The 26430-nt window shown below is 45.9% G+C and overlaps 5 long non-coding RNA genes across 5 annotated transcripts; all 5 read right to left on the bottom strand.

Annotated features, from left to right (window-relative positions):
• Window positions 1-150: 150 nt before the first annotated feature.
• On the bottom strand, window positions 151-5086 carry LOC140692996 (uncharacterized). The gene is made up of 3 exons (XR_012068644.1): window positions 4960-5086; window positions 1698-1770; window positions 151-324 (listed from the first exon to the last, which is right to left on the bottom strand). It is a non-coding gene; the product is annotated as an uncharacterized lncRNA (long non-coding RNA).
• A 345-nt stretch (window positions 5087-5431) lies between these two features.
• Window positions 5432-10369, bottom strand: LOC140692986 (uncharacterized). The gene is made up of 3 exons (XR_012068634.1): window positions 10241-10369; window positions 6979-7051; window positions 5432-5605 (listed from the first exon to the last, which is right to left on the bottom strand). It is a non-coding gene; the product is annotated as an uncharacterized lncRNA (long non-coding RNA).
• A 346-nt stretch (window positions 10370-10715) lies between these two features.
• On the bottom strand, window positions 10716-15648 carry LOC140693001 (uncharacterized). Its single transcript, XR_012068649.1, has 3 exons — window positions 15522-15648; window positions 12260-12332; window positions 10716-10886 (listed from the first exon to the last, which is right to left on the bottom strand). It is a non-coding gene; the product is annotated as an uncharacterized lncRNA (long non-coding RNA).
• A 345-nt stretch (window positions 15649-15993) lies between these two features.
• LOC140692987 (uncharacterized) lies at window positions 15994-20929 on the bottom strand. The gene is made up of 3 exons (XR_012068635.1): window positions 20803-20929; window positions 17541-17613; window positions 15994-16167 (listed from the first exon to the last, which is right to left on the bottom strand). It is a non-coding gene; the product is annotated as an uncharacterized lncRNA (long non-coding RNA).
• A 345-nt stretch (window positions 20930-21274) lies between these two features.
• On the bottom strand, window positions 21275-26209 carry LOC140693009 (uncharacterized). The gene is made up of 3 exons (XR_012068657.1): window positions 26084-26209; window positions 22822-22894; window positions 21275-21448 (listed from the first exon to the last, which is right to left on the bottom strand). It is a non-coding gene; the product is annotated as an uncharacterized lncRNA (long non-coding RNA).
• Window positions 26210-26430: the final 221 nt, after the last annotated feature.

Below are 26430 nucleotides of genomic sequence, written 5' to 3'. Positions count from 1 at the left end.
GTCTTCAGCTTACTGGAGAGGCTCCGAGGTCCTTTCAGACTTGCCCAGTCCTGTTGAAGTCGACTTTATGGGAGACACGAAGAGAAGCTGGCCGAAAACATGGCTGCACGGATTGAGGAGAGATGCGAACACATTGATGAGAGATGTTCTGCTACAATAGAGAATACTGGCCTGGAGACAGCTGTAGAGGATAGCAGGCTCGAAAGGCATTCATGAGACATATTGAACCTCGCTGATACTAGCAGAAACCTACGGAGGGCCACCGTGGACTGGAGGAAGTTCCTCAATTCTCTGCTCCAAGAACGGGTCCAAGATCCCTGACGTCTAAAGAGAAGAGATGGCAGAGATGATAAAAACGCTCATGTTCTTGAAAGAGGTCAGATAATCCACACGACCCAAGGGGCAATTCCAAGCCATTCAGATCAAAGTGCACCAAGCCCAGGTAAGCCTTTTCCCAGGTTTGGGCCTAGCTATCAAGCACTTGCTCTTCCCTCCCCTCCACTCAGGCATCCATTTTGAGGGATCAGTACCTGAGCTGCAATGAAGCCAGTAAGAGAAGAGCAAGCCCCTCCTAGAATCAGAGTTCCTCTAGCTTCATCCTCTGTGAACAACAGGGAACCCCATAAAGGTCAAATACTCTCGTATGAAATAGATAGGAATTGAATACTTAGCTCCCACAAAGAAACGATGGCCTTCCGCTAGATTCAGCAAATGCTGGGATTATGTCCTCTCTGGGGTGAAGGGAGTGTGGTAAGTGAGGGGAATCTTTGACTGAACTTGAATCTGTATTAGGCCTCCGGTTTTCAAGACAGTCTAGGTAAATATTAGAAGTCAGATAGTGAACGGAACTGTAAAAGTCGCCAATGACATGAAAGACACAGCTTATGTGGACCGTCTTTCAATTGAGTCAAGCCCCCGGGGGCAATCTATCATGGGGGTGCAGACTTGGTTGCATTCAAGTGCTTTACCCAACATGATCGGATGATTAAGCGTTCTCATCACTGATAGAAGAACACCTGGTTCTCAGTAGCCTAGCATAGCTGCAGCAGGGTTCTCATAGCTATAATGCCTCTAGGTTCTTTGGATTCAAAGCTAAATGTATATATTTAGTTCGTTTCCTCTTGTATTTTCCTTGAGAGGGATGTTACACCTTGAAATGCCAACATTGACCAGTAGGTGTCATCGGGACTAAAGGGCACCACATGCACAAGGGAATCCAAGCTTGGGGGTTATTTCATGTTTCCATTAGTTATTTCATGGTTCCTGTTGGTTTCGGAGGCTTCAACAGTAAAGAGCTGACATGACCCCTTTAACAGTTCGGACTGCTAGTTTGCATTCTATCTGTCTATGTTTTCCTTAGAGCTGACAAAATGTTACCGAAATTGACAAGTCTGGCTTCTAGGTCGATTTAGTATGTTTCAGAAACTAACTTCATTTTCGTATAACTCCCAAAACATTTATATCAATTCTATTAAATTTTTAAAGACTGCAAATGAGATATCAACACAATGTCAAAACTGGAGTCTTCGGACAATCCCTCCCACCACGGCTGTATAGAAACAAAGAGATAAAAAGAAATCACATTTCTGTGAAATGTATCTGGAAAGTGTTGATTCATCGATGCCCAGTTGACAGAGAAGCAGTGCAACCTGCGCTCACTCGCTCCCATGAACACAGCAATGGAAACATCCACTCACCCAGCCCTTGGCACAGGACACTTGCCGAAGAGAGGTCTGTTACTTCCAAAGACAGGATGAGGCCTCAGAACACCTGGAAGCAGGAGAAGGAAAAGCAGGGAATGGATACCAGTGCATGGTCTGAGCCCTGTTGATGGAGCAGTAAAGGTGAAACTCTCTTTAACTTGGACGCACACTCTCAAGCGGACAGGAGACATGGGATTGAAGGTGATGCGCTGAGTGTTAGAAGAGTGCACAGCAGATGCTTGGCTGACAGATCTCAAAGAATCCAGTGCAAAATATCCCCACAGTTGATTCTGAGACCAAGCTCTGAGCTGCCAAATTTGAGGTAGCAGAGGCAGCGTTCAGGGAGGGATAGGGCTACGGATGGTGGCACACGCTGAGTCTCAGGGATCCGGAGTGCGTTGTGGGATGTGGTGGGTCCTATCAAGAGAGCAAACCGACCTGGGACCCCAATGAGCAAGCAACCACCCTGGCGCGCGCAGTTGAAATTATCGATATGTCCCATGGCCACACCCAGTGCATCTGCAGGACCAGAGACCAATTTGGCATTTTGCCAATAGAGCATGTGTGGGGCTGAATCAGAGATATTGTGCATCGGGTCTGAGGGATCCAGGGGGCCTTGGGTTTGAATTCAGAATGAAAAGCCTTAGGATCTGCTACATTCATAACCTGGGCTGTGATTATGGTTTGGTTTGAGGCACAGGATGTGCAACAGCTCTGTGGTTGGCTTCGTGCACCCGTGCCACAAGGATGAGAGGACAAGGAAGTGTGGTCCAAGACCACAGCGTGAGAAGAGGAAGGATTTCCTTCAGTTTATCTCTCAAAAGCGGATGCTACATTTTGGATGGCACCGGCACGGTTCGGCAGCGAGGACACCAAGTTCGGGCTGCGGGATCATTCCAGCAGGCCCTGATGTGTGACATCCATAGATATGCTTCCACTGGTGTTTCTGTAGACAGAGAAGCTCTTGGAAGAACTGGTTTCAGTGGGACATTCCCGTGGCACTACAAAGCACAAGCGCACTCACACTCTGCTCTTCTGGAAACACTCCAAAATAACAGAGAGTAGAATGCAGAGCTGAGAACCTTTAGAAGCTCCATTTCCACCAGAGGAAGTGTCCTGTGCTCTTTCAGATTTGTGAGATAAGCGTAATCAAAATGAGGTTATCCTAATCGAAATAGTATGGGGGGTTCATCACAACAAAGGCAACACCAGCAATTGGAGATAGACCAGACAACACACACAGGAACAGGACATGGCATCAATGTCTAGGAAAATTTGTCCTCACAGAAATCCCATGCAATTGTGTAGAGCCAAGTGTCTAAAGTTTTCACTTAACCAAGCCCTAGAAGTCTACATTAGATACCTGAAATTACCTGACCAGTAGAGATGAAGAAATACAGTAAAAGGAAAAGGAAGTACCATTTTCAGTTCCAAAGAGATTGAAGGCCCTAAAGATAAGCTTTCAGACAACTAGACTGCAAAACGCTCTCCAGAGCAAGTATTGAAAATGGAGGTGAGGGAAACACTGAAGAACAACAGTGTCTCAGAATCACAAAAGGCAGAATACCAGAAAAGGGGAAGAGAAAGCCTAAAGACGAGCCAAATAATATCAGAAAACTCAGTGGATGAGAAAATATCAGGGCTAACATTCCGTCCTAAGCAGACGAGATATTGCAGAGGGACGCGTGAATGACTTTGAAGACAGGGGAACAGAAATCCCTCGGTCAGAAGCACACATAGGAAAGCAAGTGCAAACCAATGAAAACATTGCTGTTGAATCCTGGTTGAAGACAAGGCATGAAAGACTAAAATTCGAAAGAGTCCCAGATGGAAAAGCAAGAGATAAAGAAACAAACAATGTTTGAAAAGTTATGTGTAGAAAAATCAGACTGAAACTTGCTGAAAGCCAAGATAGAATCATCTAGGCGAATTCAGGAAGTACACAGCGTCCAAAAGAGGTGGAATCCCAATAGACTTAGCAGCAGCTGTATGATCCAAATCAACAAAGTTCATGAGCATCCCAGTGATTTAAAATGCGCCTGGAGGAAAGCAACATAGTCACAAGAGAACCTCCAGAGGGGTTTCAGCTGCTATCTCAGCAGCAATATTGCAGGACAGGGAGGAGTGCCAGGACATAGACCATAGCTTGAATGGCAAAATGCTGCCATCTAGGGTAGCCTATGCCACATGACCACCATTTCTAATAACAGCAGAGCTAGAGAATGCCACAGACCTGCAAATCTTAAAAGAATTCAGCAGTTCGAAACTTATCCTAAAAGAAAGGTTGAGAATTCTCCCCTGAAGGGATAAGCAGCAAGATGAAATGGAAAGAAGAAAACCCTTATTGGAAATGCAAGAAGAGCATGAGTGGAAAAGAAGAAACAAGAAGAAGGCAAGGAGGACATCAAAACCCTAAAGATGGGAGAGGGAAGCAGGAAATCATAGGGGATTGGAAGCACTCTCTTAAGGGAGTCAGCTTATATGACTCTCTGTTGGAAGCAAACGGAGAGATGCATGGCCTGACGTGTTTGCAAAGCAAACGAGAAGCAGACCAAGAAAGAATCAAACAAACAAACAACACAAAAAGGGTAGGGTAACATGAATATTCAAAAGAAATTACTCAAGGTGATGTCAAGGATCATTCAGTACGCATCGACCCAGTATCGCGGCTTGAATGTACTCAGCACACCTGTATTCGGAAATCAGAGGCGTGCATTTATATTCGTAAATATTGATTCATATGAGCATATCATGACCTAACCCAAATGCCGATTTGGAATCCAATGGATTCCTAGTCCGTGATATAGACTTGCAAGTCTTCCAACAGGATGAATGAATGCCATATTCTACACTACGTCGAGAAGAAATGGCACAAGCCTATAACAAGGAAAAGTAGCTCCACAAAAGTGTACTAAGATCAAAAGAGACAGGCAGTAAAGTGCACACTGGGGATTGTATCATTCCTAGGAATTTCAGCCCCCTTGAAACAAATGGATAGATGTCCCGTGAATGCGGGTGTTTCAGCAGAAATCAACCGACGGCTATGTATTGCGGGTGTGCCCATATTACAGGAACAAGAGTTTCCCTTAGTGGGTCTCTGTGTACTGTGAACTGTTAGAAAGTTTAAAGACGTGTGAAACATTCAACTGAAAATGGACACACTTGCCTCCGTTGCTACAGTGCATACAGATCTGAACAAAAGGAAAGAGGGAAGAACAAAGGCCCATGGGACGCTAGTGGGTAGAATCACATTTACCTTAGGAACCTCTCGTCGGATGCAGCCCCTCCCCCAGCACTGACAAGATGCAGCAGCCATTGGGGATGGCAGTTAGCGGTTGGATTCCAGGTGGAATGTTGGTGTGTACCGCGAGGCTTGTTGTGGCTGGTGGATCCTAGGTAACCGGGCAGAGTTCTGTGGGTGGATCAGTGCGATGGAGGGGCTGCCGCCCTCTGTGGAGCTTGGCTTAGGTCTTTGGTCCGGGAAGCTGTGTCAGTTCGAGATACTGCTGCTGCCCAAAGACCTGAGTTCACGGGTCAGTTTCCAGAACCTGAAAGGGCAGACAGTGGAAGATCTGCCTGTCTTCAGCTTACTGGAGAGGCTCCGAGGTCCTTTCAGACTTGCCCAGTCCTGTTGAAGTCGACTTTATGGGAGACACGAAGAGAAGCTGGCCGAAAACATGGCTGCACGGATTGAGGAGAGATGCGAACACATTGATGAGAGATGTTCTGCTACAATAGAGAATACTGGCCTGGAGACAGCTGTAGAGGATAGCAGGCTCGAAAGGCATTCATGAGACATATTGAACCTCGCTGATACTAGCAGAAACCTACGGAGGGCCACCGTGGACTGGAGGAAGTTCCTCAATTCTCTGCTCCAAGAACGGGTCCAAGATCCCTGACGTCTAAAGAGAAGAGATGGCAGAGATGATAAAAACGCTCATGTTCTTGAAAGAGGTCAGATAATCCACACGACCCAAGGGGCAATTCCAAGCCATTCAGATCAAAGTGCACCAAGCCCAGGTAAGCCTTTTCCCAGGTTTGGGCCTAGCTATCAAGCACTTGCTCTTCCCTCCCCTCCACTCAGGCATCCATTTTGAGGGATCAGTACCTGAGCTGCAATGAAGCCAGTAAGAGAAGAGCAAGCCCCTCCTAGAATCAGAGTTCCTCTAGCTTCATCCTCTGTGAACAACAGGGAACCCCATAAAGGTCAAATACTCTCGTATGAAATAGATAGGAATTGAATACTTAGCTCCCACAAAGAAACGATGGCCTTCCGCTAGATTCAGCAAATGCTGGGATTATGTCCTCTCTGGGGTGAAGGGAGTGTGGTAAGTGAGGGGAATCTTTGACTGAACTTGAATCTGTATTAGGCCTCCGTTTTTCAAGACAGTCTAGGTAAATATTAGAAGTCAGATAGTGAACGGAACTGTAAAAGTCGCCAATGACATGAAAGACACAGCTTATGTGGACCGTCTTTCAATTGAGTCAAGCCCCCGGGGGCAATCTATCATGGGGGTGCAGACTTGGTTGCATTCAAGTGCTTTACCCAACATGATCGGATGATTAAGCGTTCTCATCACTGATAGAAGAACACCTGGTTCTCAGTAGCCTAGCATAGCTGCAGCAGGGTTCTCATAGCTATAATGCCTCTAGGTTCTTTGGATTCAAAGCTAAATGTATATATTTAGTTCGTTTCCTCTTGTATTTTCCTTGAGAGGGATGTTACACCTTGAAATGCCAACATTGACCAGTAGGTGTCATCGGGACTAAAGGGCACCACATGCACAAGGGAATCCAAGCTTGGGGGTTATTTCATGTTTCCATTAGTTATTTCATGGTTCCTGTTGGTTTCGGAGGCTTCAACAGTAAAGAGCTGACATGACCCCTTTAACAGTTCGGACTGCTAGTTTGCATTCTATCTGTCTATGTTTTCCTTAGAGCTGACAAAATGTTACCGAAATTGACAAGTCTGGCTTCTAGGTCGATTTAGTATGTTTCAGAAACTAACTTCATTTTCGTATAACTCCCAAAACATTTATATCAATTCTATTAAATTTTTAAAGACTGCAAATGAGATATCAACACAATGTCAAAACTGGAGTCTTCGGACAATCCCTCCCACCACGGCTGTATAGAAACAAAGAGATAAAAAGAAATCACATTTCTGTGAAATGTATCTGGAAAGTGTTGATTCATCGATGCCCAGTTGACAGAGAAGCAGTGCAACCTGCGCTCACTCGCTCCCATGAACACAGCAATGGAAACATCCACTCACCCAGCCCTTGGCACAGGACACTTGCCGAAGAGAGGTCTGTTACTTCCAAAGACAGGATGAGGCCTCAGAACACCTGGAAGCAGGAGAAGGAAAAGCAGGGAATGGATACCAGTGCATGGTCTGAGCCCTGTTGATGGAGCAGTAAAGGTGAAACTCTCTTTAACTTGGACGCACACTCTCAAGCGGACAGGAGACATGGGATTGAAGGTGATGCGCTGAGTGTTAGAAGAGTGCACAGCAGATGCTTGGCTGACAGATCTCAAAGAATCCAGTGCAAAATATCCCCACAGTTGATTCTGAGACCAAGCTCTGAGCTGCCAAATTTGAGGTAGCAGAGGCAGCGTTCAGGGAGGGATAGGGCTACGGATGGTGGCACACGCTGAGTCTCAGGGATCCGGAGTGCGTTGTGGGATGTGGTGGGTCCTATCTAGAGAGCAAACCGACCTGGGACCCCAATGAGCAAGCAACCACCCTGGCGCGTGCAGTTGAAATTATCGATATGTCCCATGGCCACACCCAGTGCATCTGCAGGACCAGAGACCAATTTGGCATTTTGCCAATAGTGCATGTGTGGGGCTGAATCAGAGATATTGTGCATCGGGTCTGAGGGATCCAGGGGGCCTTGGGTTTGAATTCAGAATGAAAAGCCTTAGGATCTGCTACATTCATAACCTGGGCTGTGATTATGGTTTGGTTTGAGGCACAGGATGTGCAACAGCTCTGTGGTTGGCTTCGTGCACCCGTGCCACAAGGATGAGAGGACAAGGAAGTGTGGTCCAAGACCACAGCGTGAGAAGAGGAAGGATTTCCTTCAGTTTATCTCTCAAAAGCGGATGCTACATTTTGGATGGCACCGGCACGGTTCGGCAGTGAGGACACCAAGTTCGGGCTGCGGGATCATTCCAGCAGGCCCTGATGTGTGACATCCATAGATATGCTTCCACTGGTGTTTCTGTAGACAGAGAAGCTCTTGGAAGAACTGGTTTCAGTGGGACATTCCCGTGGCACTACAAAGCACAAGCGCACTCACACTCTGCTCTTCTGGAAACACTCCAAAATAACAGAGAGTAGAATGCAGAGCTGAGAACCTTTAGAAGCTCCATTTCCACCAGAGGAAGTGTCCTGTGCTCTTTCAGATTTGTGAGATAAGCGTAATCAAAATGAGGTTATCCTAATCGAAATAGTATGGGGGGTTCATCACAACAAAGGCAACACCAGCAATTGGAGATAGACCAGGCAACACACACAGGAACAGGACATGGCATCAATGTCTAGGAAAATTTGTCCTCACAGAAATCCCATGCAATTGTGTAGAGCCAAGTGTCTAAAGTTTTCACTTAACCAAGCCCTAGAAGTCTACATTAGATACCTGAAATTACCTGACCAGTAGAGATGAAGAAATACAGTAAAAGGAAAAGGAAGTACCATTTTCAGTTCCAAAGAGATTGAAGGCCCTAAAGATAAGCTTTCAGACAACTAGACTGCAAAACGCTCTCCAGAGCAAGTATTGAAAATGGAGGTGAGGGAAACACTGAAGAACAACAGTGTCTCAGAATCACAAAAGGCAGAATACCAGAAAAGGGGAAGAGAAAGCCTAAAGACGAGCCAAATAATATCAGAAAACTCAGTGGATGAGAAAATATCAGGGCTAACATTCCGTCCTAAGCAGACGAGATATTGCAGAGGGACGCGTGAATGACTTTGAAGACAGGGGAACAGAAATCCCTCGGTCAGAAGCACACATAGGAAAGCAAGTGCAAACCAATGAAAACATTGCTGTTGAATCCTGGTTGAAGACAAGGCATGAAAGACTAAAATTCGAAAGAGTCCCAGATGGAAAAGCAAGAGATAAAGAAACAAACAATGTTTGAAAAGTTATGTGTAGAAAAATCAGACTGAAACTTGCTGAAAGCCAAGATAGAATCATCTAGGCGAATTCAGGAAGTACACAGCGTCCAAAAGAGGTGGAATCCCAATAGACTTAGCAGCAGCTGTATGATCCAAATCAACAAAGTTCATGAGCATCCCAGTGATTTAAAATGCGCCTGGAGGAAAGCAACATAGTCACAAGAGAACCTCCAGAGGGGTTTCAGCTGCTATCTCAGCAGCAATATTGCAGGACAGGGAGGAGTGCCAGGACATAGACCATAGCTTGAATGGCAAAATGCTGCCATCTAGGGTAGCCTATGCCACATGACCACCATTTCTAATAACAGCAGAGCTAGAGAATGCCACAGACCTGCAAATCTTAAAAGAATTCAGCAGTTCGAAACTTATCCTAAAAGAAAGGTTGAGGATTCTCCCCTGAAGGGATAAGCAGCAAGATGAAATGGAAAGAAGAAAACCCTTATTGGAAATGCAAGAAGAGCATGAGTGGAAAAGAAGAAACAAGAAGAAGGCAAGGAGGACATCAAAACCCTAAAGATGGGAGAGGGAAGCAGGAAATCATAGGGGACTGGAAGCACTCTCTTAAGGGAGTCAGCTTATATGACTCTCTGTTGGAAGCAAACGGAGAGATGCATGGCCTGACGTGTTTGCAAAGCAAACGAGAAGCAGACCAAGAAAGAATCAAACAAACAAACAACACAAAAAGGGTAGGGTAACATGAATATTCAAAAGAAATTACTCAAGGTGATGTCAAGGATCATTCAGTACGCATCGACCCAGTATCGCGGCTTGAATGTACTCAGCACACCTGTATTCGGAAATCAGAGGCGTGCATTTATATTCGTAAATATTGATTCATATGAGCATATCGTGACCTAACCCAAATGCCGATTTGGAATCCAATGGATTCCTAGTCCGTGATATAGACTTGCAAGTCTTCCAACAGGATGAATGAATGCCATATTCTACACTACGTCGAGAAGAAATGGCACAAGCCTATAACAAGGAAAAGTAGCTCCACAAAAGTGTACTAAGATCAAAAGAGACAGGCAGTAAAGTGCACACTGGGGATTGTATCATTCCTAGGAATTTCAGCCCCCTTGAAACAAATGGATAGATGTCCCGTGAATGCGGGTGTTTCAGCAGAAATCAACCGACGGCTATGTATTGCGGGTGTGCCCATATTACAGGAACAAGAGTTTCCCTTAGTGGGTCTCTGTGTACTGTGAACTGTTAGAAAGTTTAAAGACGTGTGAAACATTCAACTGAAAATGGACACACTTGCCTCCGTTGCTACAGTGCATACAGATCTGAACAAAAGGAAAGAGGGAAGAACAAAGGCCCATGGGACGCTAGTGGGTAGAATCACATTTACCTTAGGAACCTCTCGTCGGATGCAGCCCCTCCCCCAGCACTGACAAGATGCAGCAGCCATTGGGGATGGCAGTTAGCGGTTGGATTCCAGGTGGAATGTTGGTGTGTACCGCGAGGCTTGTTGTGGCTGGTGGATCCTAGGTAACCGGGCAGAGTTCTGTGGGTGGATCAGTGCGATGGAGGGGCTGCCGCCCTCTGTGGAGCTTGGCTTAGGTCTTTGGTCCGGGAAGCTGTGTCAGTTCGAGATACTGCTGCTGCCCAAAGACCTGAGTTCACGGGTCAGTTTCCAGAACCTGAAAGGGCAGACAGTGGAAGATCTGCCTGTCTTCAGCTTACTGGAGAGGCTCCGAGGTCCTTTCAGACTTGCCCAGTCCTGTTGAAGTCGACTTTATGGGAGACACGAAGAGAAGCTGGCCGAAAACATGGCTGCACGGATTGAGGAGAGATGCGAACACATTGATGAGAGATGTTCTGCTACAATAGAGAATACTGGCCTGGAGACAGCTGTAGAGGATAGCAGGCTCGAAAGGCATTCATGAGACATATTGAACCTCGCTGATACTAGCAGAAACCTACGGAGGGCCACCGTGGACTGGAGGAAGTTCCTCAATTCTCTGCTCCAAGAACGGGTCCAAGATCCCTGACGTCTAAAGAGAAGAGATGGCAGAGATGATAAAAACGCTCATGTTCTTGAAAGAGGTCAGATAATCCACACGACCCAAGGGGCAATTCCAAGCCATTCAGATCAAAGTGCACCAAGCCCAGGTAAGCCTTTTCCCAGGTTTGGGCCTAGCTATCAAGCACTTGCTCTTCCCTCCCCTCCACTCAGGCATCCATTTTGAGGGATCAGTACCTGAGCTGCAATGAAGCCAGTAAGAGAAGAGCAAGCCCCTCCTAGAATCAGAGTTCCTCTAGCTTCATCCTCTGTGAACAACAGGGAACCCCATAAAGGTCAAATACTCTCGTATGAAATAGATAGGAATTGAATACTTAGCTCCCACAAAGAAACGATGGCCTTCCGCTAGATTCAGCAAATGCTGGGATTATGTCCTCTCTGGGGTGAAGGGAGTGTGGTAAGTGAGGGGAATCTTTGACTGAACTTGAATCTGTATTAGGCCTCCGTTTTTCAAGACAGTCTAGGTAAATATTAGAAGTCAGATAGTGAACGGAACTGTAAAAGTCGCCAATGACATGAAAGACACAGCTTATGTGGACCGTCTTTCAATTGAGTCAAGCCCCCGGGGGCAATCTATCATGGGGGTGCAGACTTGGTTGCATTCAAGTGCTTTACCCAACATGATCGGATGATTAAGCGTTCTCATCACTGATAGAAGAACACCTGGTTCTCAGTAGCCTAGCATAGCTGCAGCAGGGTTCTCATAGCTATAATGCCTCTAGGTTCTTTGGATTCAAAGCTAAATGTATATATTTAGTTCGTTTCCTCTTGTATTTTCCTTGAGAGGGATGTTACACCTTGAAATGCCAACATTGACCAGTAGGTGTCATCGGGACTAAAGGGCACCACATGCACAAGGGAATCCAAGCTTGGGGGTTATTTCATGTTTCCATTAGTTATTTCATGGTTCCTGTTGGTTTCGGAGGCTTCAACAGTAAAGAGCTGACATGACCCCTTTAACAGTTCGGACTGCTAGTTTGCATTCTATCTGTCTATGTTTTCCTTAGAGCTGACAAAATGTTACCGAAATTGACAAGTCTGGCTTCTAGGTCGATTTAGTATGTTTCAGAAACTAACTTCATTTTCGTATAACTCCCAAAACATTTATATCAATTCTATTAAATTTTTAAAGACTGCAAATGAGATATCAACACAATGTCAAAACTGGAGTCTTCGGACAATCCCTCCCACCACGGCTGTATAGAAACAAAGAGATAAAAAGAAATCACATTTCTGTGAAATGTATCTGGAAAGTGTTGATTCATCGATGCCCAGTTGACAGAGAAGCAGTGCAACCTGCGCTCACTCGCTCCCATGAACACAGCAATGGAAACATCCACTCACCCAGCCCTTGGCACAGGACACTTGCCGAAGAGAGGTCTGTTACTTCCAAAGACAGGATGAGGCCTCAGAACACCTGGAAGCAGGAGAAGGAAAAGCAGGGAATGGATACCAGTGCATGGTCTGAGCCCTGTTGATGGAGCAGTAAAGGTGAAACTCTCTTTAACTTGGACGCACACTCTCAAGCGGACAGGAGACATGGGATTGAAGGTGATGCGCTGAGTGTTAGAAGAGTGCACAGCAGATGCTTGGCTGACAGATCTCAAAGAATCCAGTGCAAAATATCCCCACAGTTGATTCTGAGACCAAGCTCTGAGCTGCCAAATTTGAGGTAGCAGAGGCAGCGTTCAGGGAGGGATAGGGCTACGGATGGTGGCACACGCTGAGTCTCAGGGATCCGGAGTGCGTTGTGGGATGTGGTGGGTCCTATCAAGAGAGCAAACCGACCTGGGACCCCAATGAGCAATCAACCACCCTGGCGCGCGCAGTTGAAATTATCGATATGTCCCATGGCCACACCCAGTGCATCTGCAGGACCAGAGACCAATTTGGCATTTTGCCAATAGAGCATGTGTGGGGCTGAATCAGAGATATTGTGCATCGGGTCTGAGGGATCCAGGGGGCCTTGGGTTTGAATTCAGAATGAAAAGCCTTAGGATCTGCTACATTCATAACCTGGGCTGTGATTATGGTTTGGTTTGAGGCACAGGATGTGCAACAGCTCTGTGGTTGGCTTCGTGCACCCGTGCCACAAGGATGAGAGGACAAGGAAGTGTGGTCCAAGACCACAGCGTGAGAAGAGGAAGGATTTCCTTCAGTTTATCTCTCAAAAGCGGATGCTACATTTTGGATGGCACCGGCACGGTTCGGCAGCGAGGACACCAAGTTCGGGCTGCGGGATCATTCCAGCAGGCCCTGATGTGTGACATCCATAGATATGCTTCCACTGGTGTTTCTGTAGACAGAGAAGCTCTTGGAAGAACTGGTTTCAGTGGGACATTCCCGTGGCACTACAAAGCACAAGCGCACTCACACTCTGCTCTTCTGGAAACACTCCAAAATAACAGAGAGTAGAATGCAGAGCTGAGAACCTTTAGAAGCTCCATTTCCACCAGAGGAAGTGTCCTGTGCTCTTTCAGATTTGTGAGATAAGCGTAATCAAAATGAGGTTATCCTAATCGAAATAGTATGGGGGGTTCATCACAACAAAGGCAACACCAGCAATTGGAGATAGACCAGGCAACACACACAGGAACAGGACATGGCATCAATGTCTAGGAAAATTTGTCCTCACAGAAATCCCATGCAATTGTGTAGAGCCAAGTGTCTAAAGTTTTCACTTAACCAAGCCCTAGAAGTCTACATTAGATACCTGAAATTACCTGACCAGTAGAGATGAAGAAATACAGTAAAAGGAAAAGGAAGTACCATTTTCAGTTCCAAAGAGATTGAAGGCCCTAAAGATAAGCTTTCAGACAACTAGACTGCAAAACGCTCTCCAGAGCAAGTATTGAAAATGGAGGTGAGGGAAACACTGAAGAACAACAGTGTCTCAGAATCACAAAAGGCAGAATACCAGAAAAGGGGAAGAGAAAGCCTAAAGACGAGCCAAATAATATCAGAAAACTCAGTGGATGAGAAAATATCAGGGCTAACATTCCGTCCTAAGCAGACGAGATATTGCAGAGGGACGCGTGAATGACTTTGAAGACAGGGGAACAGAAATCCCTCGGTCAGAAGCACACATAGGAAAGCAAGTGCAAACCAATGAAAACATTGCTGTTGAATCCTGGTTGAAGACAAGGCATGAAAGACTAAAATTCGAAAGAGTCCCAGATGGAAAAGCAAGAGATAAAGAAACAAACAATGTTTGAAAAGTTATGTGTAGAAAAATCAGACTGAAACTTGCTGAAAGCCAAGATAGAATCATCTAGGCGAATTCAGGAAGTACACAGCGTCCAAAAGAGGTGGAATCCCAATAGACTTAGCAGCAGCTGTATGATCCAAATCAACAAAGTTCATGAGCATCCCAGTGATTTAAAATGCGCCTGGAGGAAAGCAACATAGTCACAAGAGAACCTCCAGAGGGGTTTCAGCTGCTATCTCAGCAGCAATATTGCAGGACAGGGAGGAGTGCCAGGACATAGACCATAGCTTGAATGGCAAAATGCTGCCATCTAGGGTAGCCTATGCCACATGACCACCATTTCTAATAACAGCAGAGCTAGAGAATGCCACAGACCTGCAAATCTTAAAAGAATTCAGCAGTTCGAAACTTATCCTAAAAGAAAGGTTGAGAATTCTCCCCTGAAGGGATAAGCAGCAAGATGAAATGGAAAGAAGAAAACCCTTATTGGAAATGCAAGAAGAGCATGAGTGGAAAAGAAGAAACAAGAAGAAGGCAAGGAGGACATCAAAACCCTAAAGATGGGAGAGGGAAGCAGGAAATCATAGGGGATTGGAAGCACTCTCTTAAGGGAGTCAGCTTATATGACTCTCTGTTGGAAGCAAACGGAGAGATGCATGGCCTGACGTGTTTGCAAAGCAAACGAGAAGCAGACCAAGAAAGAATCAAACAAACAAACAACACAAAAAGGGTAGGGTAACATGAATATTCAAAAGAAATTACTCAAGGTGATGTCAAGGATCATTCAGTACGCATCGACCCAGTATCGCGGCTTGAATGTACTCAGCACACCTGTATTCGGAAATCAGAGGCGTGCATTTATATTCGTAAATATTGATTCATATGAGCATATCGTGACCTAACCCAAATGCCGATTTGGAATCCAATGGATTCCTAGTCCGTGATATAGACTTGCAAGTCTTCCAACAGGATGAATGAATGCCATATTCTACACTACGTCGAGAAGAAATGGCACAAGCCTATAACAAGGAAAAGTAGCTCCACAAAAGTGTACTAAGATCAAAAGAGACAGGCAGTAAAGTGCACACTGGGGATTGTATCATTCCTAGGAATTTCAGCCCCCTTGAAACAAATGGATAGATGTCCCGTGAATGCGGGTGTTTCAGCAGAAATCAACCGACGGCTATGTATTGCGGGTGTGCCCATATTACAGGAACAAGAGTTTCCCTTAGTGGGTCTCTGTGTACTGTGAACTGTTAGAAAGTTTAAAGACGTGTGAAACATTCAACTGAAAATGGACACACTTGCCTCCGTTGCTACAGTGCATACAGATCTGAACAAAAGGAAAGAGGGAAGAACAAAGGCCCATGGGACGCTAGTGGGTAGAATCACATTTACCTTAGGAACCTCTCGTCGGATGCAGCCCCTCCCCCAGCACTGACAAGATGCAGCAGCCATTGGGGATGGCAGTTAGCGGTTGGATTCCAGGTGGAATGTTGGTGTGTACCGCGAGGCTTGTTGTGGCTGGTGGATCCTAGGTAACCGGGCAGAGTTCTGTGGGTGGATCAGTGCGATGGAGGGGCTGCCGCCCTCTGTGGAGCTTGGCTTAGGTCTTTGGTCCGGGAAGCTGTGTCAGTTCGAGATACTGCTGCTGCCCAAAGACCTGAGTTCACGGGTCAGTTTCCAGAACCTGAAAGGGCAGACAGTGGAAGATCTGCCTGTCTTCAGCTTACTGGAGAGGCTCCGAGGTCCTTTCAGACTTGCCCAGTCCTGTTGAAGTCGACTTTATGGGAGACACGAAGAGAAGCTGGCCGAAAACATGGCTGCACGGATTGAGGAGAGATGCGAACACATTGATGAGAGATGTTCTGCTACAATAGAGAATACTGGCCTGGAGACAGCTGTAGAGGATAGCAGGCTCGAAAGGCATTCATGAGACATATTGAACCTCGCTGATACTAGCAGAAACCTACGGAGGGCCACCGTGGACTGGAGGAAGTTCCTCAATTCTCTGCTCCAAGAACGGGTCCAAGATCCCTGACGTCTAAAGAGAAGAGATGGCAGAGATGATAAAAACGCTCATGTTCTTGAAAGAGGTCAGATAATCCACACGACCCAAGGGGCAATTCCAAGCCATTCAGATCAAAGTGCACCAAGCCCAGGTAAGCCTTTTCCCAGGTTTGGGCCTAGCTATCAAGCACTTGCTCTTCCCTCCCCTCCACTCAGGCATCCATTTTGAGGGATCAGTACCTGAGCTGCAATGAAGCCAGTAAGAGAAGAGCAAGCCCCTCCTAGAATCAGAGTTCCTCTAGCTTCATCCTCTGTGAACAACAGGGAACCCCATAAAGGTCAAATACTCTCGTATGAAATAGATAGGAATTGAATACTTAGCTCCCACAAAGAAACGATGGCCTTCCGCTAGATTCAGCAAATGCTGGGATTATGTCCTCTCTGGGGTGAAGGGAGTGTGGTAAGTGAGGGGAATCTTTGACTGAACTTGAATCTGTATTAGGCCTCCGTTTTTCAAGACAGTCTAGGTAAATATTAGAAGTCAGATAGTGAACGGAACTGTAAAAGTCGCCAATGACATGAAAGACACAGCTTATGTGGACCGTCTTTCAATTGAGTCAAGCCCCCGGGGGCAATCTATCATGGGGGTGCAGACTTGGTTGCATTCAAGTGCTTTACCCAACATGATCGGATGATTAAGCGTTCTCATCACTGATAGAAGAACACCTGGTTCTCAGTAGCCTAGCATAGCTGCAGCAGGGTTCTCATAGCTATAATGCCTCTAGGTTCTTTGGATTCAAAGCTAAATGTATATATTTAGTTCGTTTCCTCTTGTATTTTCCTTGAGAGGGATGTTACACCTTGAAATGCCAACATTGACCAGTAGGTGTCATCGGGAGTAAAGGGCACCACATGCACAAGGGAATCCAAGCTTGGGGGTTATTTCATGTTTCCATTAGTTATTTCATGGTTCCTGTTGGTTTCGGAGGCTTCAACAGTAAAGAGCTGACATGACCCCTTTAACAGTTCGGACTGCTAGTTTGCATTCTATCTGTCTATGTTTTCCTTAGAGCTGACAAAATGTTACCGAAATTGACAAGTCTGGCTTCTAGGTCGATTTAGTATGTTTCAGAAACTAACTTCATTTTCGTATAACTCCCAAAACATTTATATCAATTCTATTAAATTTTTAAAGACTGCAAATGAGATATCAACACAATGTCAAAACTGGAGTCTTCGGACAATCCCTCCCACCACGGCTGTATAGAAACAAAGAGATAAAAAGAAATCACATTTCTGTGAAATGTATCTGGAAAGTGTTGATTCATCGATGCCCAGTTGACAGAGAAGCAGTGCAACCTGCGCTCACTCGCTCCCATGAACACAGCAATGGAAACATCCACTCACCCAGCCCTTGGCACAGGACACTTGCCGAAGAGAGGTCTGTTACTTCCAAAGACAGGATGAGGCCTCAGAACACCTGGAAGCAGGAGAAGGAAAAGCAGGGAATGGATACCAGTGCATGGTCTGAGCCCTGTTGATGGAGCAGTAAAGGTGAAACTCTCTTTAACTTGGACGCACACTCTCAAGCGGACAGGAGACATGGGATTGAAGGTGATGTGCTGAGTGTTAGAAGAGTGCACAGCAGATGCTTGGCTGACAGATCTCAAAGAATCCAGTGCAAAATATCCCCACAGTTGATTCTGAGACCAAGCTCTGAGCTGCCAAATTTGAGGTAGCAGAGGCAGCGTTCAGGGAGGGATAGGGCTACGGATGGTGGCACACGCTGAGTCTCAGGGATCCGGAGTGCGTTGTGGGATGTGGTGGGTCCTATCTAGAGAGCAAACCGACCTGGGACCCCAATGAGCAAGCAACCACCCTGGCGCGTGCAGTTGAAATTATCGATATGTCCCATGGCCACACCCAGTGCATCTGCAGGACCAGAGACCAATTTGGCATTTTGCCAATAGTGCATGTGTGGGGCTGAATCAGAGATATTGTGCATCGGGTCTGAGGGATCCAGGGGGCCTTGGGTTTGAATTCAGAATGAAAAGCCTTAGGATCTGCTACATTCATAACCTGGGCTGTGATTATGGTTTGGTTTGAGGCACAGGATGTGCAACAGCTCTGTGGTTGGCTTCGTGCACCCGTGCCACAAGGATGAGAGGACAAGGAAGTGTGGTCCAAGACCACAGCGTGAGAAGAGGAAGGATTTCCTTCAGTTTATCTCTCAAAAGCGGATGCTACATTTTGGATGGCACCGGCACGGTTCGGCAGCGAGGACACCAAGTTCGGGCTGCGGGATCATTCCAGCAGGCCCTGATGTGTGACATCCATAGATATGCTTCCACTGGTGTTTCTGTAGACAGAGAAGCTCTTGGAAGAACTGGTTTCAGTGGGACATTCCCGTGGCACTACAAAGCACAAGCGCACTCACACTCTGCTCTTCTGGAAACACTCCAAAATAACAGAGAGTAGAATGCAGAGCTGAGAACCTTTAGAAGCTCCATTTCCACCAGAGGAAGTGTCCTGTGCTCTTTCAGATTTGTGAGATAAGCGTAATCAAAATGAGGTTATCCTAATCGAAATAGTATGGGGGGTTCATCACAACAAAGGCAACACCAGCAATTGGAGATAGACCAGGCAACACACACAGGAACAGGACATGGCATCAATGTCTAGGAAAATTTGTCCTCACAGAAATCCCATGCAATTGTGTAGAGCCAAGTGTCTAAAGTTTTCACTTAACCAAGCCCTAGAAGTCTACATTAGATACCTGAAATTACCTGACCAGTAGAGATGAAGAAATACAGTAAAAGGAAAAGGAAGTACCATTTTCAGTTCCAAAGAGATTGAAGGCCCTAAAGATAAGCTTTCAGACAACTAGACTGCAAAACGCTCTCCAGAGCAAGTATTGAAAATGGAGGTGAGGGAAACACTGAAGAACAACAGTGTCTCAGAATCACAAAAGGCAGAATACCAGAAAAGGGGAAGAGAAAGCCTAAAGACGAGCCAAATAATATCAGAAAACTCAGTGGATGAGAAAATATCAGGGCTAACATTCCGTCCTAAGCAGACGAGATATTGCAGAGGGACGCGTGAATGACTTTGAAGACAGGGGAACAGAAATCCCTCGGTCAGAAGCACACATAGGAAAGCAAGTGCAAACCAATGAAAACATTGCTGTTGAATCCTGGTTGAAGACAAGGCATGAAAGACTAAAATTCGAAAGAGTCCCAGATGGAAAAGCAAGAGATAAAGAAACAAACAATGTTTGAAAAGTTATGTGTAGAAAAATCAGACTGAAACTTGCTGAAAGCCAAGATAGAATCATCTAGGCGAATTCAGGAAGTACACAGCGTCCAAAAGAGGTGGAATCCCAATAGACTTAGCAGCAGCTGTATGATCCAAATCAACAAAGTTCATGAGCATCCCAGTGATTTAAAATGCGCCTGGAGGAAAGCAACATAGTCACAAGAGAACCTCCAGAGGGGTTTCAGCTGCTATCTCAGCAGCAATATTGCAGGACAGGGAGGAGTGCCAGGACATAGACCATAGCTTGAATGGCAAAATGCTGCCATCTAGGGTAGCCTATGCCACATGACCACCATTTCTAATAACAGCAGAGCTAGAGAATGCCACAGACCTGCAAATCTTAAAAGAATTCAGCAGTTCGAAACTTATCCTAAAAGAAAGGTTGAGGATTCTCCCCTGAAGGGATAAGCAGCAAGATGAAATGGAAAGAAGAAAACCCTTATTGGAAATGCAAGAAGAGCATGAGTGGAAAAGAAGAAACAAGAAGAAGGCAAGGAGGACATCAAAACCCTAAAGATGGGAGAGGGAAGCAGGAAATCATAGGGGACTGGAAGCACTCTCTTAAGGGAGTCAGCTTATATGACTCTCTGTTGGAAGCAAACGGAGAGATGCATGGCCTGACGTGTTTGCAAAGCAAACGAGAAGCAGACCAAGAAAGAATCAAACAAACAAACAACACAAAAAGGGTAGGGTAACATGAATATTCAAAAGAAATTACTCAAGGTGATGTCAAGGATCATTCAGTACGCATCGACCCAGTATCGCGGCTTGAATGTACTCAGCACACCTGTATTCGGAAATCAGAGGCGTGCATTTATATTCGTAAATATTGATTCATATGAGCATATCGTGACCTAACCCAAATGCCGATTTGGAATCCAATGGATTCCTAGTCCGTGATATAGACTTGCAAGTCTTCCAACAGGATGAATGAATGCCATATTCTACACTACGTCGAGAAGAAATGGCACAAGCCTATAACAAGGAAAAGTAGCTCCACAAAAGTGTTCTAAGATCAAAAGAGACAGGCAGTAAAGTGCACACTGGGGATTGTATCATTCCTAGGAATTTCAGCCCCCTTGAAACAAATGGATAGATGTCCCGTGAATGCGGGTGTTTCAGCAGAAATCAACCGACGGCTATGTATTGCGGGTGTGCCCATATTACAGGAACAAGAGTTTCCCTTAGTGGGTCTCTGTGTACTGTGAACTGTTAGAAAGTTTAAAGACGTGTGAAACATTCAACTGAAAATGGACACACTTGCCTCCGTTGCTACAGTGCATACAGATCTGAACAAAAGGAAAGAGGGAAGAACAAAGGCCCATGGGACGCTAGTGGGTAGAATCACATTTACCTTAGGAACCTCTCGTCGGATGCAGCCCCTCCCCCAGCACTGACAAGATGCAGCAGCCATTGGGGATGGCAGTTAGCGGTTGGATTCCAGGTGGAATGTTGGTGTGTACCGCGAGGCTTGTTGTGGCTGGTGGATCCTAGGTAACCGGGCAGAGTTCTGTGGGTGGATCAGTGCGATGGAGGGGCTGCCGCCCTCTGTGGAGCTTGGCTTAGGTCTTTGGTCCGGGAAGCTGTGTCAGTTTGAGATACTGCTGCTGCCCAAAGACCTGAGTTCACGGGTCAGTTTCCAGAACCTGAAAGGGCAGACAGTGGAAGATCTGCCTGTCTTCAGCTTACTGGAGAGGCTCCGAGGTCCTTTCAGACTTGCCCAGTCCTGTTGAAGTCGACTTTATGGGAGACACGAAGAGAAGCTGGCCGAAAACATGGCTGCACGGATTGAGGAGAGATGCGAACACATTGATGAGAGATGTTCTGCTACAATAGAGAATACTGGCCTGGAGACAGCTGTAGAGGATAGCAGGCTCGAAAGGCATTCATGAGACATATTGAACCTCGCTGATACTAGCAGAAACCTACGGAGGGCCACCGTGGACTGGAGGAAGTTCCTCAATTCTCTGCTCCAAGAACGGGTCCAAGATCCCTGACGTCTAAAGAGAAGAGATGGCAGAGATGATAAAAACGCTCATGTTCTTGAAAGAGGTCAGATAATCCACACGACCCAAGGGGCAATTCCAAGCCATTCAGATCAAAGTGCACCAAGCCCAGGTAAGCCTTTTCCCAGGTTTGGGCCTAGCTATCAAGCACTTGCTCTTCCCTCCCCTCCACTCAGGCATCCATTTTGAGGGATCAGTACCTGAGCTGCAATGAAGCCAGTAAGAGAAGAGCAAGCCCCTCCTAGAATCAGAGTTCCTCTAGCTTCATCCTCTGTGAACAACAGGGAACCCCATAAAGGTCAAATACTCTCGTATGAAATAGATAGGAATTGAATACTTAGCTCCCACAAAGAAACGATGGCCTTCCGCTAGATTCAGCAAATGCTGGGATTATGTCCTCTCTGGGGTGAAGGGAGTGTGGTAAGTGAGGGGAATCTTTGACTGAACTTGAATCTGTATTAGGCCTCCGTTTTTCAAGACAGTCTAGGTAAATATTAGAAGTCAGATAGTGAACGGAACTGTAAAAGTCGCCAATGACATGAAAGACACAGCTTATGTGGACCGTCTTTCAATTGAGTCAAGCCCCCGGGGGCAATCTATCATGGGGGTGCAGACTTGGTTGCATTCAAGTGCTTTACCCAACATGATCGGATGATTAAGCGTTCTCATCACTGATAGAAGAACACCTGGTTCTCAGTAGCCTAGCATAGCTGCAGCAGGGTTCTCATAGCTATAATGCCTCTAGGTTCTTTGGATTCAAAGCTAAATGTATATATTTAGTTCGTTTCCTCTTGTATTTTCCTTGAGAGGGATGTTACACCTTGAAATGCCAACATTGACCAGTAGGTGTCATCGGGAGTAAAGGGCACCACATGCACAAGGGAATCCAAGCTTGGGGGTTATTTCATGTTTCCATTAGTTATTTCATGGTTCCTGTTGGTTTCGGAGGCTTCAACAGTAAAGAGCTGACATGACCCCTTTAACAGTTCGGACTGCTAGTTTGCATTCTATCTGTCTATGTTTTCCTTAGAGCTGACAAAATGTTACCGAAATTGACAAGTCTGGCTTCTAGGTCGATTTAGTATGTTTCAGAAACTAACTTCATTTTCGTATAACTCCCAAAACATTTATATCAATTCTATTAAATTTTTAAAGACTGCAAATGAGATATCAACACAATGTCAAAACTGGAGTCTTCGGACAATCCCTCCCACCACGGCTGTATAGAAACAAAGAGATAAAAAGAAATCACATTTCTGTGAAATGTATCTGGAAAGTGTTGATTCATCGATGCCCAGTTGACAGAGAAGCAGTGCAACCTGCGCTCACTCGCTCCCATGAACACAGCAATGGAAACATCCACTCACCCAGCCCTTGGCACAGGACACTTGCCGAAGAGAGGTCTGTTACTTCCAAAGACAGGATGAGGCCTCAGAACACCTGGAAGCAGGAGAAGGAAAAGCAGGGAATGGATACCAGTGCATGGTCTGAGCCCTGTTGATGGAGCAGTAAAGGTGAAACTCTCTTTAACTTGGACGCACACTCTCAAGCGGACAGGAGACATGGGATTGAAGGTGATGCGCTGAGTGTTAGAAGAGTGCACAGCAGATGCTTGGCTGATAGAACTCAAAGAATCCAGTGCAAAATATCCCCACAGTTGATTCTGAGACCAAGCTCCGAGCTGCCAAATTTGAGGTAGCAGAGGCAGCGTTCAGGGAGGGATAGGGCTACGGATGGTGGCACATGCTGAGTCTCAGGGATCTGGAGTGCGTTGTGGGATGTGGTGGGTCCTATCAAGAGAGCAAACCGACCTGGGACCCCAATGAGCAAGCAACCACCCTGGCGCGCGCAGTTGAAATTATCGATATGTCCCATGGCCACACCCAGTGCATCTGCAGGACCAGAGACCAATTTGGCATTTTGCCAATAGAGCATGTGTGGGGCTGAATCAGAGATATTGTGCATCGGGTCTGAGGGATCCAGGGGGCCTTGGGTTTGAATTCAGAATGAAAAGCCTTAGGATCTGCTACATTCATAACCTGGGCTGTGATTATGGTTTGGTTTGAGGCACAGGATGTGCAACAGCTCTGTGGTTGGCTTCGTGCACCCGTGCCACAAGGATGAGAGGACAAGGAAGTGTGGTCCAAGACCACAGCGTGAGAAGAGGAAGGATTTCCTTCAGTTTATCTCTCAAAAGCGGATGCTACATTTTGGATGGCACCGGCACGGTTCGGCAGCGAGGACACCAAGTTCGGGCTGCGGGATCATTCCAGCAGGCCCTGATGTGTGACATCCATAGATATGCTTCCACTGGTGTTTCTGTAGACAGAGAAGCTCTTGGAAGAACTGGTTTCAGTGGGACATTCCCGTGGCACTACAAAGCACAAGCGCACTCACACTCTGCTCTTCTGGAAACACTCCAAAATAACAGAGAGTAGAATGCAGAGCTGAGAACCTTTAGAAGCTCCATTTCCACCAGAGGAAGTGTCCTGTGCTCTTTCAGATTTGTGAGATAAGCGTAATCAAAATGAGGTTATCCTAATCGAAATAGTATGGGGGGTTCATCACAACAAAGGCAACACCAGCAATTGGAGATAGACCAGACAACACACACAGGAACAGGACATGGCATCAATGTCTAGGAAAATTTGTCCTCACAGAAATCCCATGCAATTGTGTAGAGCCAAGTGTCTAAAGTTTTCACTTAACCAAGCCCTAGAAGTCTACATTAGATACCTGAAATTACCTGACCAGTAGAGATGAAGAAATACAGTAAAAGGAAAAGGAAGTACCATTTTCAGTTCCAAAGAGATTGAAGGCCCTAAAGATAAGCTTTCAGACAACTAGACTGCAAAACGCTCTCCAGAGCAAGTATTGAAAATGGAGGTGAGGGAAACACTGAAGAACAACAGTGTCTCAGAATCACAAAAGGCAGAATACCAGAAAAGGGGAAGAGAAAGCCTAAAGACGAGCCAAATAATATCAGAAAACTCAGTGGATGAGAAAATATCAGGGCTAACATTCCGTCCTAAGCAGACGAGATATTGCAGAGGGACGCGTGAATGACTTTGAAGACAGGGGAACAGAAATCCCTCGGTCAGAAGCACACATAGGAAAGCAAGTGCAAACCAATGAAAACATTGCTGTTGAATCCTGGTTGAAGACAAGGCATGAAAGACTAAAATTCGAAAGAGTCCCAGATGGAAAAGCAAGAGATAAAGAAACAAACAATGTTTGAAAAGTTATGTGTAGAAAAATCAGACTGAAACTTGCTGAAAGCCAAGATAGAATCATCTAGGCGAATTCAGGAAGTACACAGCGTCCAAAAGAGGTGGAATCCCAATAGACTTAGCAGCAGCTGTATGATCCAAATCAACAAAGTTCATGAGCATCCCAGTGATTTAAAATGCGCCTGGAGGAAAGCAACATAGTCACAAGAGAACCTCCAGAGGGGTTTCAGCTGCTATCTCAGCAGCAATATTGCAGGACAGGGAGGAGTGCCAGGACATAGACCATAGCTTGAATGGCAAAATGCTGCCATCTAGGGTAGCCTATGCCACATGACCACCATTTCTAATAACAGCAGAGCTAGAGAATGCCACAGACCTGCAAATCTTAAAAGAATTCAGCAGTTCGAAACTTATCCTAAAAGAAAGGTTGAGGATTCTCCCCTGAAGGGATAAGCAGCAAGATGAAATGGAAAGAAGAAAACCCTTATTGGAAATGCAAGAAGAGCATGAGTGGAAAAGAAGAAACAAGAAGAAGGCAAGGAGGACATCAAAACCCTAAAGATGGGAGAGGGAAGCAGGAAATCATAGGGGATTGGAAGCACTCTCTTAAGGGAGTCAGCTTATATGACTCTCTGTTGGAAGCAAACGGAGAGATGCATGGCCTGACGTGTTTGCAAAGCAAACGAGAAGCAGACCAAGAAAGAATCAAACAAACAAACAACACAAAAAGGGTAGGGTAACATGAATATTCAAAAGAAATTACTCAAGGTGATGTCAAGGATCATTCAGTACGCATCGACCCAGTATCGCGGCTTGAATGTACTCAGCACACCTGTATTCGGAAATCAGAGGCGTGCATTTATATTCGTAAATATTGATTCATATGAGCATATCGTGACCTAACCCAAATGCCGATTTGGAATCCAATGGATTCCTAGTCCGTGATATAGACTTGCAAGTCTTCCAACAGGATGAATGAATGCCATATAATACACTACGTGGAATAGAAATGGCACAAGCCTATAACGAGGAAAATTAGCTCCGCAAAAGTGTACTAAGATCAAAAGAGACAGGCAGTAAAGTGCACATTGGGGATTGTATCATTCCTAGGAATTTCAGCCCCCTTGAAACAAATGGATAGATGTCCCGTGAATGCGGGTGTTTCAGCAGAAATCAACCGACGGCTATGTATTGCGGGTGTGCCCATATTACAGGAACAATAGTTTCCCTTAGTGGGTCTCTGTGTACTGTGAACTGTTAGAAAGTTTAAAGACGTGTGAAACATTCAACTGAAAATGGACACACTTGCCTCCGTTGCTACAGTGCATACAGATCTGAACAAAAGGAAAGAGGGAAGAACAAAGGCCCATGGGACGCTAGTGGGTAGAATCACATTTACCTTAGGAACCTCTCGTCGGATGCAGCCCCTCCCCCAGCACTGACAAGATGCAGCAGCCATTGGGGATGGCAGTTAGCGGTTGGATTCCAGGTGGAATGTTGGTGTGTACCACGAGGCTTGTTGTGGCTGGTGGATCCTAGGTAACCGGGCAGAGTTCTGTGGGTGGATCAGTTCGATGGAGGGGCTGCCGCCCTCTGTGGAGCTTGGCTTAGGTCTTTGGTCCGGGAAGCTGTGTCAGTTCGAGATACTGCTGCTGCCCAAAGACCTGAGTTCACGGGTCAGTTTCCAGAACCTGAAAGGGCAGACAGTGGAAGATCTGCCTGTCTTCAGCTTACTGGAGAGGCTCC

This window comes from Vicugna pacos, unplaced genomic scaffold (assembly GCF_048564905.1).
Source record: "Vicugna pacos unplaced genomic scaffold, VicPac4 scaffold_19, whole genome shotgun sequence".
NCBI lineage: Eukaryota > Metazoa > Chordata > Mammalia > Artiodactyla > Camelidae > Vicugna > Vicugna pacos.
This window is presented reverse-complemented; position numbering and strand designations above follow the sequence as displayed.